This window comes from Eulemur rufifrons, chromosome 26, assembly GCF_041146395.1.
Source record: "Eulemur rufifrons isolate Redbay chromosome 26, OSU_ERuf_1, whole genome shotgun sequence".
NCBI lineage: Eukaryota > Metazoa > Chordata > Mammalia > Primates > Lemuridae > Eulemur > Eulemur rufifrons.
In genome coordinates this window covers 618,208-636,806 of record NC_091008.1, presented here as the reverse complement: position 1 = coordinate 636,806, position 18,599 = coordinate 618,208, and positions in this window count along the sequence as shown.

Sequence of the window (18,599 nt, the reverse complement as noted above, 5' to 3'; positions counted from 1 at the left end):
TTTATGACCTAAATATTACTGTGAGTCCTAATACCCATAATACTTTCATTTCCCCTCCATAGCCCTAGGGAAGCCATTTATTCTCAATATACTACTGAGTCTATTAAGCATCTAAGGATTCTTTAAAAGAAAGATTGGCCCCGGAAAAGGGGAAAAAATTATCATAATCTTCTGTGGGTCCCCAGATAAGAAGTTTCCTCGGGAGTACTATGCAGAGAAAAGGCTATATTTATCACATTTTTAATAAACAATATGGAAGTCTAGGTTGTCATTTGCATTTTCCATTACTTAGATCCAAAACTAGATCATCATCCATTTAGATTTATTAAATTCATTCTTTTTATGTTCTTGCTAGTGAGTCTCTGCTGACATGCAGAGAAAGAATTAAAAGCTGTGTGAGTAAAAAGTGACGACTATCGTTTTATTGCAAGTGCCCTGCGAGAGATAAATCTAACATATTTCTCTCCATCTCTTGTCTAATTAAAACAAGAGGGCTCCTGGCAAACTGTGTCCCAACAAAAACTACACTAGACTAGCTGAGCCTACAAATTAACAAAGAAACAAGGCAGAAAAGAAAACTCTAATCAAACTAGGGATAGTCACAGTCCCCGACTGTGGACCGTGAATACCTGCACCTGCAGAGAGCTCGCCACACGCTACGGGCAGAGGGCTCGCCGCACGCTAGTGCAGAGGGCTCGCCACACGCTAGTGCAGAGGGCTCGCCGCACGCTAGTGCAGAGAGCCTGCCACACGCTATGTGCAGAGAGCCTGCCACACGCTATGTGCAGAGAGCCTGCCACAGGCTAGTGCAGAGAGCCTGCCACACGCCATGTGCAGAGAGCCTGCCACACGCCATGTGCAGAGAGCTTGCCACACGCCATGTGCAGAGAGCTTGCCACACGCCATGTGCAGAGAGCTTGCCACACGCCATGTGCAGAGAGCTTGCCACACGCCAACACAGCCCTCTCCAGAGCTCCTGCAGGGGGTGGAGCTGGGTAAGCAACAGAAGCTTGGAAGCTTCTGCAGCGACTGTTTCCTCGCATGGAGTTGTACAGGGGCCAGTTCCACCCACACAGAAAAAAGGAAAACTACTGACCAAATTACAGTATACCCTAGTCTATTGTTGACTATAGTCACTTTGTTATGCTATCAAATACTGTTCACTTTGTCTACCTAACTATATTTTTGCATGCATTAAACATGCCCACTTTGTCGCCCACTCTCTGCTACCCTTCCCGGCCCCTGGTAATGATCACTTTACTGTCTCCATGAGATCAACTGTTTCTAATATTTAACTCCCACATATGAGTGAGAACAGGCGAGATTTGTCTCTCTCTGCTTGGCTTATTTTGCTTCACCCAATATCCTCCAGTTCCATCCATGATGTTGCAAATGGCAGGAAGGAATTCATTCCTTCTGTGGCTATGTAATATTCCATTGTGTATATGTACCACAATTTCTTTATCCATTCATCTGGTCAAATGCAGGTTAAATCTAACGTTTCCTTGGTGATTTTCTGTCTGGATGATTTATCCAATGCTGAAGGTGGCGTGTCGAGGTCTCCGGTGATTGCTGTATGGGGGTCTCTCTCTCTCTGTAGCTCTGATAACATCTGCTTATATATCTGGGTGCTTCCGTGGTCAGTGTAGATGTATTTAGAATTGTTACATCCTCTTGCTGAACTGATCCTTCTAATTATTACGTAACGACCTTCTTTGTCTCCTTTTACAGTTTTTGTCTTGAAATTTATTTCATCTGATAGAAGTACAGCCACTCCTGCTCATTTGGTTTCCATTTGTATAGCATCTCCCTTCCGTCCTTTATTTTCAGCCTCTCTGCGTCTTTACAGGTGAAGTGTGTTTCTTGCAGACAACACATAGTTGGCTCTTGTTTTTTTATCCATTCAGCCACTCTGTGTCTTTAGATTAAGAGTCAAACCCTGCTGCTAATTCACATGCAGGCTGAGATGAATTCGCTTCCACTACAGCTTTCAGCTCATCATTCTCCCCCTTGGTCTTAGGTCCCCCAAGTGGCTCCTTTTCAAGATTAAAATCAGAATGGAACTTCTCGGCCGGGCGCGGTGGCTCACGCCTGTAATCCTAGCACTCTGGGAGGCCGAGGTGGGCGGATCGTTTGAGCTCAGGAGTTCGAGACCAGCCTGAGCAAGAGCGAGACCCCATCTCTACTAAAAATAGAAAGAAATTATATGGACAGCTAAAAATATATATAGAAAAAAAAAAATTAGCCGGGCATGGTGGTGCATGCCTGTAGTCCCAGCTACTCGGGAGGCTGAGACAGGAGGATCGCTTGAGCCCAGGAGTTTGAGGTTGCTGTGAGCTAGGCTGACGCCACGGCACTCACTCTAGCCTGGGCAACAGAGTGAGACTCTGTCTCAAAAAAAAAAAAAAAAAAAAAAAAGAATGGAACTTCTCAAACCATCACTGTACTGTGTGTTCCTTCGCCACATCCTTCCCAAACACTTCGTTGACTGAGATAATTTTCAGAAAATCAAGTGTCTGCCCAACTCTGAAGTTTCAGAGTCCAGAATCTGAGGCATTCCAGGACGTGTCTTTTATCCTCTGCGATGAGGGACAAGGTTCTGCACCTTGCTTCCTTACACTAAAACAGAGATGTCACATTTGGTGGGCTCTTACGGATCTGGGATAAAATACCTGCATGTGTCTCCCTTCAATCCATTAAATACATAACGCATAAGGCTGCCAATTGGAAAAGGAGCCAGACCCCAACGGGACATTCAAGTTAACGCAGTTTTCAGTGTCAGCTGCTCCTCGCCCCAGCAGCTGGGGTGGGAACCCAGAGGACTGTTGCCAAGCAAAGCTCTACGGAAGGACAGACTCGCACTCGCCCAATGACAACCCTGAGTGAAGATTCACAGACAAACTCCTGGGAGTTTGGAGAGATGCCAGCCTGGCTTTAGAGGATAAATATTCTCCTTTTACAGAACAGATGTGCTCTTGATACCAGTCTTCTTGGGAGAGACTTGAGACTTTGAGACACACAGCGTGAGACATGACCACTGGCCATAAGCCGGGTGTCCTGTGATCTGGGAAACCGTGGGGCTGGCATGTGAAAACGCGACGGCCAACCCTGGACTCCAGCAGGAACTACGGGGACGCGCAATGTGTATGGACATACGGTCCCTGCTCCTGACGCACGGCCACTGCTGGCAGCAATGCCACGTGCGACCTCCCGGGGCTTTCCCGAGGGCTGGCTGGCTGGGGAGCAAAAGAATTGAGCCCGCTCTGCAGAAGGCTCTACTCGATACGTCAAACCAGCCGGAAACGTCTGCTGCAGCATTAAGTATTTTATACTCACACTACACACAAAAAAAGAGAACCTTATTGAAAACAACAACAGCAAAACCATAACAAAAGTGATTTTTTTTAAAACTCTCGGATGCTCTGTTGCTATTTGACAGTGAGTGCTCTGTATAGAGTTATATGCACTAAAATAACAAGTACTGAAATCAGGAAGTCAAAGAATGTTAACTAAAAATTGAACTACTGAAAAATTTTTAAAGGACAGTAAAAATGCTTTAAAATTTTTGCCACCATGCAAAGTGGACAACTGTCACTATCTTGCTATATATTTGTGATCCACGTTGAGAACACTGGTTCCGAAGCTCCGGCCTACAAGACGCACTGAGGGGGATTCGGTTGAAATGGGGACCCTCATAGCCACAGAATCTCAGAGACACATTATACTAGAAATGTCAGGTCTGGCAGAGGGCAGGAGTGAGACACAGCACTGAAAATAAGAAGATTAGTTGAGGCCGGGCGCGGTGGCTCACGCCTGTAATCCTAGCAATCTGGGAGGCCGAGGTGGGAGGATCGCTCGAGGTCAGGAGTTCGAGACCAGCCTGAGCAAGAGCGAGACCCCATCTCTACTAAAAATAGAAAGAAATTATATGGACAGCTAAAGATATATATAGAAAAAAATTAGCCGGGCATGGTGGTGCATGCCTGTAGTCCAGCTACTCGGGAGGCTGAGACAGGAGGATCGCTTGAGCTCAGGAGTTTGAGGTTGCTGTGAGCTAGGCTGACGCCACGGCACTCACTCTAGCCTGGGCAACAGAGAGAGACTCTGTTTCAAAAAAAAAAAAAAAAAAAGAAGATTAGTTGAAAATTTGTATGTAAAAAACAGTCAACTCCCAGCTCTAGCCCTCTTCGCCACATATCACAAACTCAACAGTCGGGTTTCTGCCCCGAGGCAAAGAGGTAGAGGGTTCCTCTCAAGTGAAACTGCCTGGCCCTGAGTGAATACAGACCTTCACAGAATGGCACTCAGCGTGGGGCTGTACGTAAAATACTTACACTAATCAATTACTCGTCGTTTACCTACACTTAAAATTTAACTGGTGTCTCATATTATTATTTGCTAAATCTGACGACTGTAATTTAAGGGTTCTCCATTTTAACACCAACCTCCCTGCCTGGTCACCTCAAAGCAAAGCCCACCTGGGAACAAACTTCTCCTACTACGAACAAAAGTCACATCTCCGCATCTTGCTGCTTTACTATAATATATAAACAGACAACAGGGATCATCAAATATTTGAGAAGAGCTTCAGCATGAAAATGAGAAACAAAGATTTAAAAACGGAAAGTATTACCCTACAGGGTATATAATATTTAGAGAACAGAATAGAACTTAAACAAATAAAACTTCTTACTGGAAGCATAAAAGTGTTTAGAGAAGATATTTCATTAACAGAAAAAAAGTTATGAAGATGGACCAGAGAACAAAAAACAATTCTTGGGATTTTCAATTATGATTCCTAAAATGTGATAATTTAGTAAAACATTTGGAAGATAAAATTGAGGAAATTTTTCTATGAAAGTACTGCAAGAAGGAAAGGGCGGGGGAGATGAACCAGTTAGATGATGAATTTAGAAAGCCCAAAACCAGAATAGGAGAAGTCATCACAGGAACTATCCAAAAACCAGAAGTAAGATTATCAAATAATTCCAGGGACTATCCCAGTGCTGCAGCACATAAATCTGCAGATGACTGGCTGTATACACTCAGTGTCATTCCAGCGGATTAAAAAGAAAAGACTAGATACAGCAATGTAAACTTCCAGAACAGAAATCAGAACGGCATCGAATTTCTTATCAGAAACACTGGGTGCCGGGAGACATTTCCAGATACAGACTCAGAATAGTTTCCCATGTTCCTTTCTGTAGAGAGCTGTGAAGATAAACTGTAGCAAAATCGGGATGAGAACCAAAAAATATGTTGGAAGAAATCCAGAGAAGCGAGGACGGGAGCGGAGGACGGGAGCGGGGGGCCTGGACAGGCCCCGGGGAGACAGCAGGACGAGGCCCCTGGGGGAGCCGGAACATAAGGGGGTCCACGACGCTAGGAAGAGTCCCTAAAAGGGGGAGAGACTTACAGTTTGAATTGAAGAGTCAGTTAAAAGGAAGCAGATGTATATTCTCTAGAAACTTTCCTTAAAATTAGATACGTTAATTAAAAACCAATCCTAGACACCTTGCAAAAGTAAAGCGCCAGAAGTGGACTAGCATCAAACCCTCGGCTGCTCTGGACGTGCCAGCAGAGGTAGCCGCGTGTCTGCAGGAGGAGGACTGTCACAATAAACGGACCTAGAAAGTGGACGAGAGCCCAGCATGGACCCACAGCCTCTCGCATTCGCAAGGTGCAACCAGTTGTTCCTGTCTTTTATGAAAAAGAGGAAGTCACAGCGGTGACAAGCTCTCGCTGGCCAGGGTCGCGTGGCTTTGGGGACCCGGGAGAAAGGTTCTGCAGACGGGGCGTCCAGAAAAGAACGCCTGGATAGAAGGGTGGGGAGACCTGAGAAGACAGTGGCGATTAACCGGGTCCACTTCACAGCCGTACTGTACCCCAGGCTCACTTGCACCTCCCTCCCGGCCTCCTTGTCCCCTTTCCTCTAGTCTCACCGCCTACCGCCGGGCACAGTAAGTCTCAGCTCTGGAAGTCGGCCCTACACATCTACGTGTTAGCACAAGCTCCCACACGGTAGACGTCCGACAGCTACGAAGTGCTCTGAATAGCTTAGCGCGAGCATCGCGTGTCAGCATTATCTCAGAACGGCAACATAATAGTCCAAAAATATGTCATGTCCTAGTTCTCCTCTAAACATGAATCATAAGAAAACGGATGCTTCTGATTATCTTTGAGTCAGGAAGGATTCTCAAACGACAGTTCGTTACTTGCAGGTCAAAGTCAAGGCAGCGTGAACTAGTCAGCAATCTGGAGGCTGGAAAATTAAATTGAAGGAAAGAAGAGAGGCTGGACACAAACCAAATGGGCACTCGTTTCCTTAGTAGGTTTGCAAGGAACACTTCCTAGCAAAGATCCTTATTAAAACAAGAAAGGCTACTCACACCCATTTGTTGTGCAGATAAACGGTAATTCAGAGGCTTGGCCGGTGTTTTCTCTTGGGGTCAAGGGCAGCATCAAGAGTTTTTGGATAAGAACCCCAAGAGGCGGTAGGTATGGCTGTTATTGTACAGCCCTGTGCAATCGTCTACACTTTCTCACATATTGTCACCTCCGTCCCGAACACCCTGCGAATCACAGGCAAAGAAACCGGCTGTTGGCGGGTCAGCGACTCAGCCAGGGCCAAACGGCCAACCCAGAATCTAACACAGGTGTGGTGACTTCGAACCCATAAACCTTCCCCTTTGGAAAGTGTCTTGCTCTGAAATACTGGTTCCATCATTAACAAGCTGTATGATGTCAGAAAAATGGCTAAGTTCTCTGGATTTCAGTTTTCTCCTGTGCAAAATTCCGTTAACTGAATTATACGCATTCCAGGTCCTTTGAGATATCTTGAAGGAGCGATTCCTGACTTCCTGGCCTTTGCCACACGGTCCCCCACCCCCGCTTCAGGTCCAGTTCCTGCCCCTCCCTGAACACGTGATACCCTTTCTTTCATGTTCTGATCTAGCCTTCTATCAGTCCTCCGGCAAAAGCACGGCATCAAAACACAAATAAAACATGTGACTGTAATGCTAGGTTTTTTTTTTTAAACACAGTTGATTATTCCCCTCAAAAATGCAAACGCTGCTTGAAGAATCAATCAATAAATCATTAAGTCGATATTTATTGGGAGCTGACTCTGCCTCCGAGCGATGATGCCTGTAATTGACATAGAAGGTGTCTTTTTTTAAAGTCATCGCATGACTTTAAAAAGGAAGATCCCTGCCTTTGTGGAGCTCAGAGACAAGTCAAGGAACAACACCATATGCTAAGGCAAGACCCCGGACACGAATGCAGGGATATGTCACCGAGACCAGGAAGTCAGGGCTGGCTGCCGGAAAGGGGAAATACACCTGGAAGGACAGGAGATTAACCATGTCAGCAGGCAGGAAAGAGAAACAACGGTTTCCGTAGAGAGAGCTGCAGATGTAAGAATGAGCTAATATCCGAAAAGCTAATTTGTACGACTCTTCAGCTTCTAAAACGTACCCTTATTTGCCATGTAAACCGCAAAATCTAATGTAGCAGAGGTGATCCTAAATCCATCTGTTTTGCAGTTGAGCAAAATGCTTTTCACAGACGTTACGCGGCGGGACCAAGGTAAGCCCACTGTGTCTGATTCCAAAGTACAGACTCCACGCTCCTTCCCGCCAAGCACCACCACTTCCCTGCACTCTTCTTCCGTGAAGCTCCACTGAACCCAAACGAGCTTGGTGCAGGACTTTGCACAACTGAAGTCACACGGAGTAATTCAAGAGTAAATATATGAATATAAACTCAGCTGAGGAACCAGTTACGAGCCTGTTCTAAAGCCATTTGCAAATGGCTCCTTGAGTCTATGCTGTAGCCATGTATTAGAAGCACCTCAAAAAAAAAAAAAAGAGGTTTTCTTTTTTTTTTTTTTTCCCTGCAAAATGGTAGCCAGAGGAGAATTTTCTCCCCTCTGAGGCTTAACAGGGCAACCATCAAGCCCACAGAACTGCAAGAGCACAGTCAGGCTCGTTTTGTGTAAGCAAAAGCACACCTTCATTTGTGGCTTGGCAGGAACAGTAATTTATGGATTTAAATATTTTAACAAGGTATTTCCCACCTATAATTTTTAAACCGAAAAGGTAAAACAAACTTGAGTTTTCAGGACTGATTTTTACATTCCAGGGAAGGAACGCCAATGATTCCTTCAAACGGCCGTCTCAGGACGTTCGTTTCTTACCCGCACAGCTGGTGCAGCGAGAAAAAGGCAATGTCCTTAAGTGTGCGGCTTCTGCAGTTAGCAGGTGTTTCCCCAGACTTGGCTGGCTTTGAAAAAGGTGACGAGTCCCGCTCTCAGTGACAAGAGAATGAAAAACCAACGCTCGAGAGGCAGGCCCCGAATGAGAGCCGCGGGGTCAACCCCTTCCGAAATCACGACGAACTCACACTTTTGCTCCCTTGTTCATGCCACTAAGGATACCCAACGCTTTCCTTTTAACTGACCATCACATTCCGTGCATGGATTATAGCTCCGAAACTATGCGCCATTCAATGCAATCAGGTATTTCTGAAAGCCCCAGAACAAACAATGGAAAAAGTTTTCAAGCTGTAGACAGACTTGAGGCTCAACTTAAAGGGACAGAATGAGGCCACTGACCCTTAAGTCATACCCACCTGCCACCCCCACAGCTGTTCCAGCTCCCAGGGCACAGGGACGACGTGTGGAGAGGGCCTCCTTTCACCGGTTTCCCCAAAACTTTCCCCAGATTGTGTGTCTGCACCAGGCTTTTCCAAAGTTTGGTGCTACGAGAGCAAGTTACCAACATGAAACAAGATACTAGACAACTGTGCTCCCTAAAGCCACTCTGCCACAAGAAACTGGTCATCTGCTTCATTGTTAAGCACCTTCTCTGAAGGTTCCAGAATCCACCCCCCCCCCCCATGGTACAGCTCCCTTCGCCGACCTCAGATTCCTATTCACATTTTACGTGGAGCATTTCGCTGAGCAAAGTTTTTTCACGTTAATGGTACCAACCCTGCTCTTGGGGTCTCCCCATCCCAAGAGAAGTGGCCTATGGACGTATCTTTCTAGAGGAAAAGTTCTTTTTCCAAAAGTAATTCTGACGCTAATTGGTTTTTTTTTAAAAAAAAAAAAAAAAAAGCTGGGAAAATAATCTTTCCCACTAAAGCAACATAGTAATTTTGTTATATTCCATTAATTTTGAAAAGTTATCAGGAACGACATGAATCAGGGAGATAAATAAAGACGTAAGGTCGAGAACATGCTCTGTATGTTCTACAAACCCTTCGTTCGACATTCATTTAATAAGCTTTCACCAGGCTGCCTGATACACGCGATGCTCCCGTGTAGCAGGAAAAAAAAAAAAAAATCAATGCACTCAACTTGTGTAACCTGTCTGAACCCCTTTTGAAGTCTAAGAAAGAGAAATGGCATTTTACTAAATTCTCTCTGATCCAATCATTCTTTTCAGAACTACCTTTCCTCTTCATTACTCTAGAGTATCACCCTTATGCCTCTCCTATATCAAAGCAAACTAAAATAGAAGATGAGAGAGGACCGGCCAAGTTAAAAAATATAAGCACTTAAAAGACTCGGTAAATACTAGATTTTGTGTGTTCTTTGGTAAACCTATTTCTTGACTATACCAAAAAAAAAAAAAAAAATCGCAAGCGAGAACTATGTTAGAGTGCATGCGTTGGGAAAGCACTCCTTATCAGCTGCCAACAGAAAAAACAATCTCAAGAGGCGATGAATTTAGTCAGCGCGGAGCTCTTGAGCCCCAAGTTTGAGCTGCTGAAAGGGATGAACAGCATTAAGAAGCTCTTACTTGTAACTTCATATTCTGGCAGATCAAATGCACAACTGAGTCTCTTTCCCCTAAATTATTAATATTTCCAGGTATGTTGGGATTATTCAGAGGTCCTTTTCCAAAAAGGTCTCCAGGCTCTGGCACGTGGCTGGCAATGTCCCTACAACGTCCTTTCCATTTCAAGAGTGGTGTTGAAGGAGAAAAGTAAAATCGCTTTAGTTACATGTTGTAAGCAGTCTCGCTGGCAAAGAGCTTTCACAGGGACGTTGGTTTTGGTGAGATACAGTGACAGTGACCTAGGGAGACTGATTTGAGGGGAAAAGATGCCAAAGAGGAGACAACAGAGGAACATAAATTAAAAAGTAGCACAAGGAAGAGGTTCAGCAACTGACAGTAAATAGTTTCTTCATGGTCACTTATTGATCTTATACTTCTAGCAACCACATGCTAGAAAGAATATTAAAATCTTTATATTTTAGAGGCACATTTAATATTTCTCTCAAAGTCTTGAGGAACTAACTGTTCACTGAATTTAGTATACTTTTAAAATATATTGTATTTGATGTAAGATTCTGGATACAGCCAATGCAGTAAAACTTTTATACTCTTACCCGTATCACGTTCCCCTTCATCTTTACGGGCATTTGAAGGATCATAGAGCAGACTGTGCTCGAGCTTCCGTGCCCACGTTTGCTCACTCACCTGACAAGCTCTTACGTGACAAGGCTTGTGTTCACACTGTGTACACGGACAGTCTTACTGAGTACACCGAACTGGCTCATCCCACGCTGTGACAGCCAACTGTCAAACTTTCAGGTTTTCTAGTCAGCTGACACCCCGCGGGCAGTTAGTTAGAGATCGGCCATCATGGGGGCATTTATACCACGTCGATTGTCAAATGCTATGAATCAGGACCGCCCCCCACCCCCCACCCCGAGAGCTGGTTAATAAACATTGACCAGCACGCCGGTGGTCAGAGCTAATCTTTGACTTTTTCATAAAAGGCCAAGAAAAATAAAACGCAGCCAGAATTTTTCAAAAATATTGCATGCTTATTTTTTTAAATCAATAATTTAAGAATCTCAGAAATTGGTGCTGTTAAATTTAAAGAATAAAGGCGAAGCCAATGGGATCCGATTAGGCTCAGCTGCAAATAACCACATTCAGTTTAAAATTGGAAATGATATCCTCCAAAGATATACAGCTTCACTTTTTTTTTTTTTCAGACACGCTGGTGAATCTTTTCATGGAGCTCCAATCCCCTGCTATTCCTCCTCCGTTTTGAGGATTTCGCTCTGTTGATTCAGTAATTTGACATTCTGAGAATATATTTATCTTGCAAGTAACTTTGTATGTGAAAAAAATTTCACATTATTAACGCTTTAGCATTAAGTAAGATGAAAATACCATCAAAGTAAGACGAAAACACCAGAGGACAATCAACGGCCTTGAGTGCCAACTGCCAGCGTCTGTGACGACCGTGCCCCAAATGCAATTCCAGTATGCAAGGCCGGGTCTCCCACGTCCAGGGCACCCAGGGGCACCACAAAATGTCACTTATCACCACCCTGTGCCCTGGCTAGTCCTGCTACTGCGTCAGTCCCAGCCTAAGCTGTACACTGGAAGACGTATCTGCCGTTCCCCCACTTCTGAGTTTAGAAAGAACTAGAAATACTGCACGCCCGTCTTTGTGACCGTGAGCTCCTTATGGACGATGGCTACGAGGCATTTAGTTTTTCCTCCTAATGACGAACAGTCTGATTCTTTATGGCTATGTTTTTTTTTTCACCTCATCCCAGAGCCCAAAGGCATGGATGATAGAAACTAGCACAGGCACAAACTCCCGGTGGACAACGGAGCATGCTAACACGGTTGTCGCATGAACCTGTTAACATTTTCTCCAGCTACATCGTTATAAGAAGAGCAAGGCTGTTTCCTTCGTTGGCTTCGGTTCCACATTTGGGCAAAGCACAATGCCAGTAAAGGCATCTTTCCTTATTTTTCTGGTGACACACAGGCCCTGGATCTCTGCGTGATAAATACTTCAGGGTCTTTGTAGCAGCCGAAGCCGGGGTACGAGAACGTCTTCTGGGCCTAAACACGGACGGGCTTGCAGGGAGGTGAGACATCCTCAACTCCTTGTTCCCTGGGTTTGGCTCCTGTTCAGAATCCCTCCGGGATGGGCAGCCACATGGACATTCTGCAAGGAGAGGCCTCAGAGCCACCCCGGGCAGCCGTCCCCCGTGGACAAGCCAGCAGGCCGAGCACGGCGCGGCTCGTCACTGACCGCGGGACGGACCGGCTAAAGCCGCAGCCTCATTCCGGCCGCATTTCCCACCAAACGGCTTGCTCAGGCTTTAGCTTCGCGGTTCCACATTTAATGACTTCAGCATTGTGCTGGTTACACAGCTCTGCTGGGAAACAGGAAAGCATCGTTTTATCCCAAACAGCTGGAAAATTCGTAATTCTTTTTTTTTTTTTTTTTCTGCCACTTGTTAGAGATTCAAAAGGATCATTCCAAATCCCCCACTATGTATCCTGTTCAATAAATTGTCTTGTTCTGTGGTTTTTCAGAGACAGCGGCCCTGGTGTCCGTTTGTGAACGCTGTCTCACTGCAGACAAATGCTTTGCACGAATCATCTCAGCGCTGGCCGCGGACTCGGACCCGAGCCCCCCTGAGCCCGGCCATCTACACTCTGCAGGACACGTGAGAACAGGGTTTGCCGGGACACACGGGGCCAGGCTCCAAACTGGCGAATTCTTGCCTCTTCCGTGATTCCCATCCTCACCATTCTTTACACTTCTCTCTAAATTAGCTCTTTGTAAAAAAAAAATATACATCAAATAGCTTTGTAAAATTATAGACATCATAACACTAGTGATTTTCTTTGTTAAAATCCTACTTCCCGGACGTCTAACTCTGAGCAGCTATACATGGCAAATGGCCTTTTGTTACAGCAGACGAGGTACGGGAAACATTGCTGCCTTCCGTGTCCCCGGGATGCTCATGAATGTGGTCACATGTAATCACTGAGGACTCCATCACGGTGGGCTACCAGCCATCCGCGCGGGCTGGCCGTGTCCTCGTGTGACCCTCTGTGAGCGTGTGGCCACGTGTCCGGCGCCACCGCTGAGATCCCCCTGCAGGGAGCTGCAGGGGCCCGGGCTGGACCTGAGGGGCAGCACTTCCCCACCTGCTTTTGAACAATTGGAGGCCGTGTGTCACACAACTACAACTTCAGCGTGTCCGGGTGTGAGGTGGTCTAGCCCAGGTTCAAGACTAATCCGGTGAATCTCGGAGTGGGCCAGGCAAGACTAACCCTTCCACCTCTTTCTCAGGGCTGGGAGCTTAGAGCCTGGGGAAGCACTTTCTATCTCTGTCTCCATCTCTCTCTCTCTCCTCTCCAGATTCATTTTTAAACCGCTTAGGACCTCTGGGCAGACTAGCACATCTGTATGGACCGCACATCTGTATGACCAATCTCTGGGTGTGTTTGGTTTCTTCACTCCGGAAAAGCCAACACGGAACCCACTTAGCCACGCGGCCCCAGGCTGGCTCCCCGCCAGGCTCCAGGAATTCCAGGGCGGCAGACACGGAGGCCGCTGGCCCTGCCTCCTGCCTCCCGCCTCCTGCCTCCCGCCTCCTGCAGAGACGCCCGGTGAAAGCACAGGTGACGCGGAGCCATCTGCACACTGACAGTGACAGCCTGAGAACCTGGGAGCAGACCGGGGCCCTTCCTCTCATGCATCGTATTTCTAGCAGCAAACTGCAGTCACAACGCTGGTCAGCGTGCACGGCGTGGTCGATGCCAGCCCGCTGCACCGTCAGTGGTGTGCGCTCCCGCCTAGCGAGTGTTTCCCGCGGACGTGCCGGGCCCGATGGAGAAGGAAACCCTCCCTGTCCCCATCGCCTCCTCCGTCTCCCTGAGCTTCGCGCTGCTACTTTGCAGAACACTCTGACTCATACAGCAATGGTCGCTCAGCAGTGAGGAAACACAGGAATTCTAAACCTCCTCATCGCTCTGTGTGCTTCACATCTTGCAACACTGAATTCTACTTGAGTGCTCCACACTCCAAATTCACGTTTCAAGCGTTTTTTTCATCTAGCAATGATGCAAAATATCAGCTCAAAGTCAGTCACAAGAAGACGTATCATTATTTCCACACAGTTTACGGTTTCTTCCATTGTGTGTGCAGGCACCGCGGCCAACATTAGGAAAAGGATGTTTGCCACTGGAGGAAATCAAAATATTTTACCCCCAAATAAACTTCTTGGACACGTTTCACATTGGCTGTTCCTGGTGAAAAGATGCCGTCTGTGTGGGAGGTTTGCATCTGGAGAGAAAATGAGCCCTGACACCTCCCGGCTTCCTCTCAAGCTCTCCCCTGTCCGGCCCGGGAAAGATTAACTGAGAATCTCACATCTTTAAACACTTGGCATCTATTCTGTCTGAGGGCCGCCTGTGAGGCTTCATCTACAAACAAGACCACCTTTGCCCGGCCTCCTCCCCTCTCCCTCTCACTGCCTGAGTGACCACCATGACCCGAGCCCCCTTCTTTCTTCAATCTCACGGTGGTACGTCAGCTTCTGTACCCACTGGGGGACTGGGGCGGCCACTCTGTGACTCTCCTTGGCCATTTGCGGGCCACCGCAGTTTCCATGGTGCAATATACACGCAACCAAACAGAATTTTTACCGCACCTATTCGAATCTCATCTCGTGAGATGTGGAATGCGCGAGACTATGCCCGCTTGTATCTCATGCTTCCTGAGTTTATGGTAGTGTGCTTTTAAGTTACAGGCTAAACGTGGAAAAACAATTCACAAGCGTTATTTATGTTTGCGTTTGCCTGACCGATGGCCGTGGCGTAACACGGCCCTGGCCAGTGCTTGGGGACAGCTGCCAAGTGCGCACAGACAGGCCACATGTCACTCAAGATAAGCAGTTTCAAAGCATGGGCTGTGGTGGCACCAGATACCGCAGGAAGTGATTCTTCAAAATAAAAGAAATTCACTTAAGGGAAGTACAGCTTATGTTAATAAATTTCCCCTTGGTAACTGCTGTTTTCTTATGAAATTCCAGAAATTTCACTGGATACCTTTTCAGTCCAGCGGTCCGACTGATTCATCCACGCGAGGGCCACAGTCACAAGGAGACCAGGCCTGACCCCCGTGTCGCACCCCAAGGCAGCCACGCAACCTGGATCAATGCCCTGCTTTCGAATTAGTGGCCAATAGTGTCACCTTAACTTGGTAATAAATTAAAAACTGCTGTTGAGAAATAACAGAATGCTTTTAAATATAAACAGGCTTTAGCTGAAGAAGCTGAGCAGTAGAGCTGTGGCTATACTGACAGCGACACCTGGGTGACTGTCATCCAAAGGAGTCGACGTCTTAATAAAGATGTTATCAAAGCATTTTAACAAAATATTCTCTGCCACTTTTATGTAGCTTGTTTTTAAAGTAGTTAACTTAGCCTTTGGGATTTTAAAACATAGGTGAATGTCTTCTACATGTAATGATTTAACTAGCATAGCACGGACTTACCAGACTCTTTCTAAGGTCAGCGTTACAGAATTGAAATTATTTTTTTAGTCACTTGGGTTGGGACAATCTCTACTCTCGGCACTTGGGTCAAAGGAGAGGACTGAGGATGCAGAGAGAGGGTACCGACCTGGGCTTTGAGACGTCTGCTTGCCTCTACCTGCAAAGTACCTCTTCACTCTGTCATCCGTCTGCAGACGCAGACGCAGAGAGAACGTCACGTGCAGGTGGAGGCAGAGATTGCGGTGACGCAGGCACACACAGGGACTCCAAGGACAGCCGGCCGGCGTCAGAAGCGAGGGAGGGGGAGGAGGGTCCTCCCAGCACCTTCAGAGACAGACGCCTGATGCTCCCTCTCAACACCTTGACTTCACACTCACAGCCTCCGAACTCGGCAACAATCAATTTCTTTTGTTTTATGCCTCCTAGTTCGTGGTCTTTGTTATGAAAGCCCTAGGTAACTAATACATATTCCCAGATTCAGGAAAAAAAACTCCAATATATTTGTGTTGAAGAAGAAAACGGCTTTAAGAATTTAACTTAATCAATATAGACTTACATGGAAACATGGAGGCATAGCATAAAATCCCAAAATTAGATCACCAAAAATTCTGGCTCTAAGAGTCTATAGATTCTGTGTAAGTTCATATTTAATGTCATATTTTAACTTCCTGCCCCACCTAAAAATTTGAGATGAGAAATTCTTAGGACTTAGAAAACTTATTATAGTCCTCCTTATCCTGAAACCTATACTGACTGTTTATAAATGGAAAATATTGTTAATCATCAAGGCAGTGGTGTTAAGTTTCTCAACAGATGATTCATAAAAATGACAAAATTATTCATCTGTACGTGTTATCTGTAAACTGGGGGATATTGTGTCTGAGACTTTAGAAAAATTTTTTCCAAAACATTTTTATTTACAACATATTTGTTCTTAGTGCTCTGTTTGTATTCTAATGTACTTGTGCTGATACATGCATTACCTACAAAAACTAACTTGCCCAGAAATTACAGTGTAAAGAAAGATAAAGCAAATCTCGTATTCTAGGTCAAAATCAAGGTCTGCTCCCTGTTTCAGTTACTATAACTATGAAAGGGGGAAAATTCTAGAAGAATTTGGAAAGGCAAATGTAATTTTAGGCATTGTGGTTAGAAGGGACATTCACGGTATAATTAAAGGTTCCAAAATATACAGCGAAGGCAGAATGCCACAGTATTTGGTGCCTAAAATAACACATTATTATAAAGTAAAGCAATGGCATTGCTGGAGCATGAGAAATCCGAGCCTGTGAAACGTGTGCTTTCTGGGCCTTCAGCTCAAGAACAGGCAGTGAAGGTGTAAAATCTGCTGTGAAACAGAAAACTCTGTCCTTCCTGAGCCAAACATCCGGTTTTCTCACACCTACATTTAATGTTGGCCCTAAACACACGTCTCATCTTTTATCCCTTGAGTCTGCGAGCAGCAGGCCCACGGCGAAGAGGCCCAGGACGGCCACGGCCCCAGCGTGCGTGGCCTGCGGGTGGGCGTCCACTCCGCAGGGGACATGCTTTCTCCCACGTCCCCACCGGTCTCCGCGGCAGCTGTGGACCGGTTCCTTCTCTCTGAAGCTCACTGTTACCACACCAGGGGGTGAGGGAACTAGCGAGCAAAGTTGAAAACAGGACAATCCTTCTTTCGCCGCAGACACCCCCCTGCGAAGACTCCAGCCCAGCAACTGGCAAACGACAGCGCCCGGGCAGGTGCGGCCCGACACCTGCTTCTGCAGATGACCTTTCACTGAAACAGCCACTCCTGTCCTTTAACACGGTGTCTGCGTCTGCCTCTCCCCTGAAGATCTGAGGGGGAAAAGACCACCTGGCCCACACATCCTAAAAGACGGACTTGTCGTTTGGCCCTTCGGAGGAAAAGGCTGCTGGCCCTGCACCCGCCCTCGCTACCGAGAGTGGAGCCCTCAGACCAGCGGCACCTGCTCCAGCCGGGAGAGCATCAAGACACCCAGACACCGGGCCCGCCCCAGCCCTCCCTCCCGCAGCGGAATCCGCGTTTTCACCGTCTCCCCACGTGACTCCGTGCACGGGACACGCTGAGCGGCACCGGTCGGGGGCTCAGCAGACTGCTGTCAAGGGCCAGAGAGCAAACACTTGCACCTTTGCGGTACCGTGTCTCCGTCGGCCTCCTCAGCCCATCCTCAGCGCTCCCTGCAGCCTCCATTTTGGTCCCTCCCTACGTCGAATTTGGGTCCTCTCTCCGGTAAATCATCCCTCACCAGATTCAAATATCCTTTTAAAGCACATTCCTCTTTCCATCCATCCCCGAACTGCAGTGTTTTACAGATCACGACTTATCATTCTGCAGTTGATGGAACAGAAGCTAAAAGCTCTATCTCGAGAGAGACCTCAGACCGGCATTCCGAACCCAGCTGTGCCTTTATTTTACACGTAAGTCAGACTGAAATCCAGCTACAGCCCTGCCTTCCTCTGAGTTCCCAGAAACTGAGGCATCTTGGATTTCTTGTCAGGTAACTGGAAAAGACAATTTTAAACATTACAATAAATATTTCTCCAAGAGCCAGTCACAGTGGCTCACGCCTGTAATCCCAGCACTTCGGGAGGCCGAGGCAGGAGAATCACTTGAGCCCAGGAGTTTGAGACCAGACTGGGCAATGTAGCAAGACCCCATCTCTAAAACAAATTTTAAAATTAACTGGGCGTGGTAGCACACACATGTAGTCCCAGCTATTCAGGAAGCCGAGGCAGGAGGAGCGCTTGAACCTAGGAATTCAAGGTTATGGTGAGCTATTATCGTGTCACTGCATTCCAGCCTGGGGGACAGGGCAAGACCCTCTCTCTAAAACAAACAAACAAAATTTCTCCAGGCAAATTTCCACTTAGTTACTCCTATCCTCCAGCCCACGTGTGAGGTTTAGATGTACAGAAGTAGGCAGTAGCTGGAAACTCTCAAAATTTAAATCCAGGCCAATTCAAGAATTAAAAGAAAAAAATCCACAGACAATCCCCCTCTCATTTCCCTGTTTTCCAGCAGAGCTTTCCTATAAAACACACCATAAAAAATTGACAGAACAAAAGCCCAGTTCTAATGACATGACTTCATCCCAATTATCTACGGAACACGTGCTACACAGCCATTTAACTGGAGACTTTCTGTTCTCCAGGAATGATCTCTGTCCCTTTCCCTTCAGGAAGGTTTTCTTTGCATGACAGTGTGAGTCCTTGTGGTATACTGGCACTGTTCTTTCCGTTTT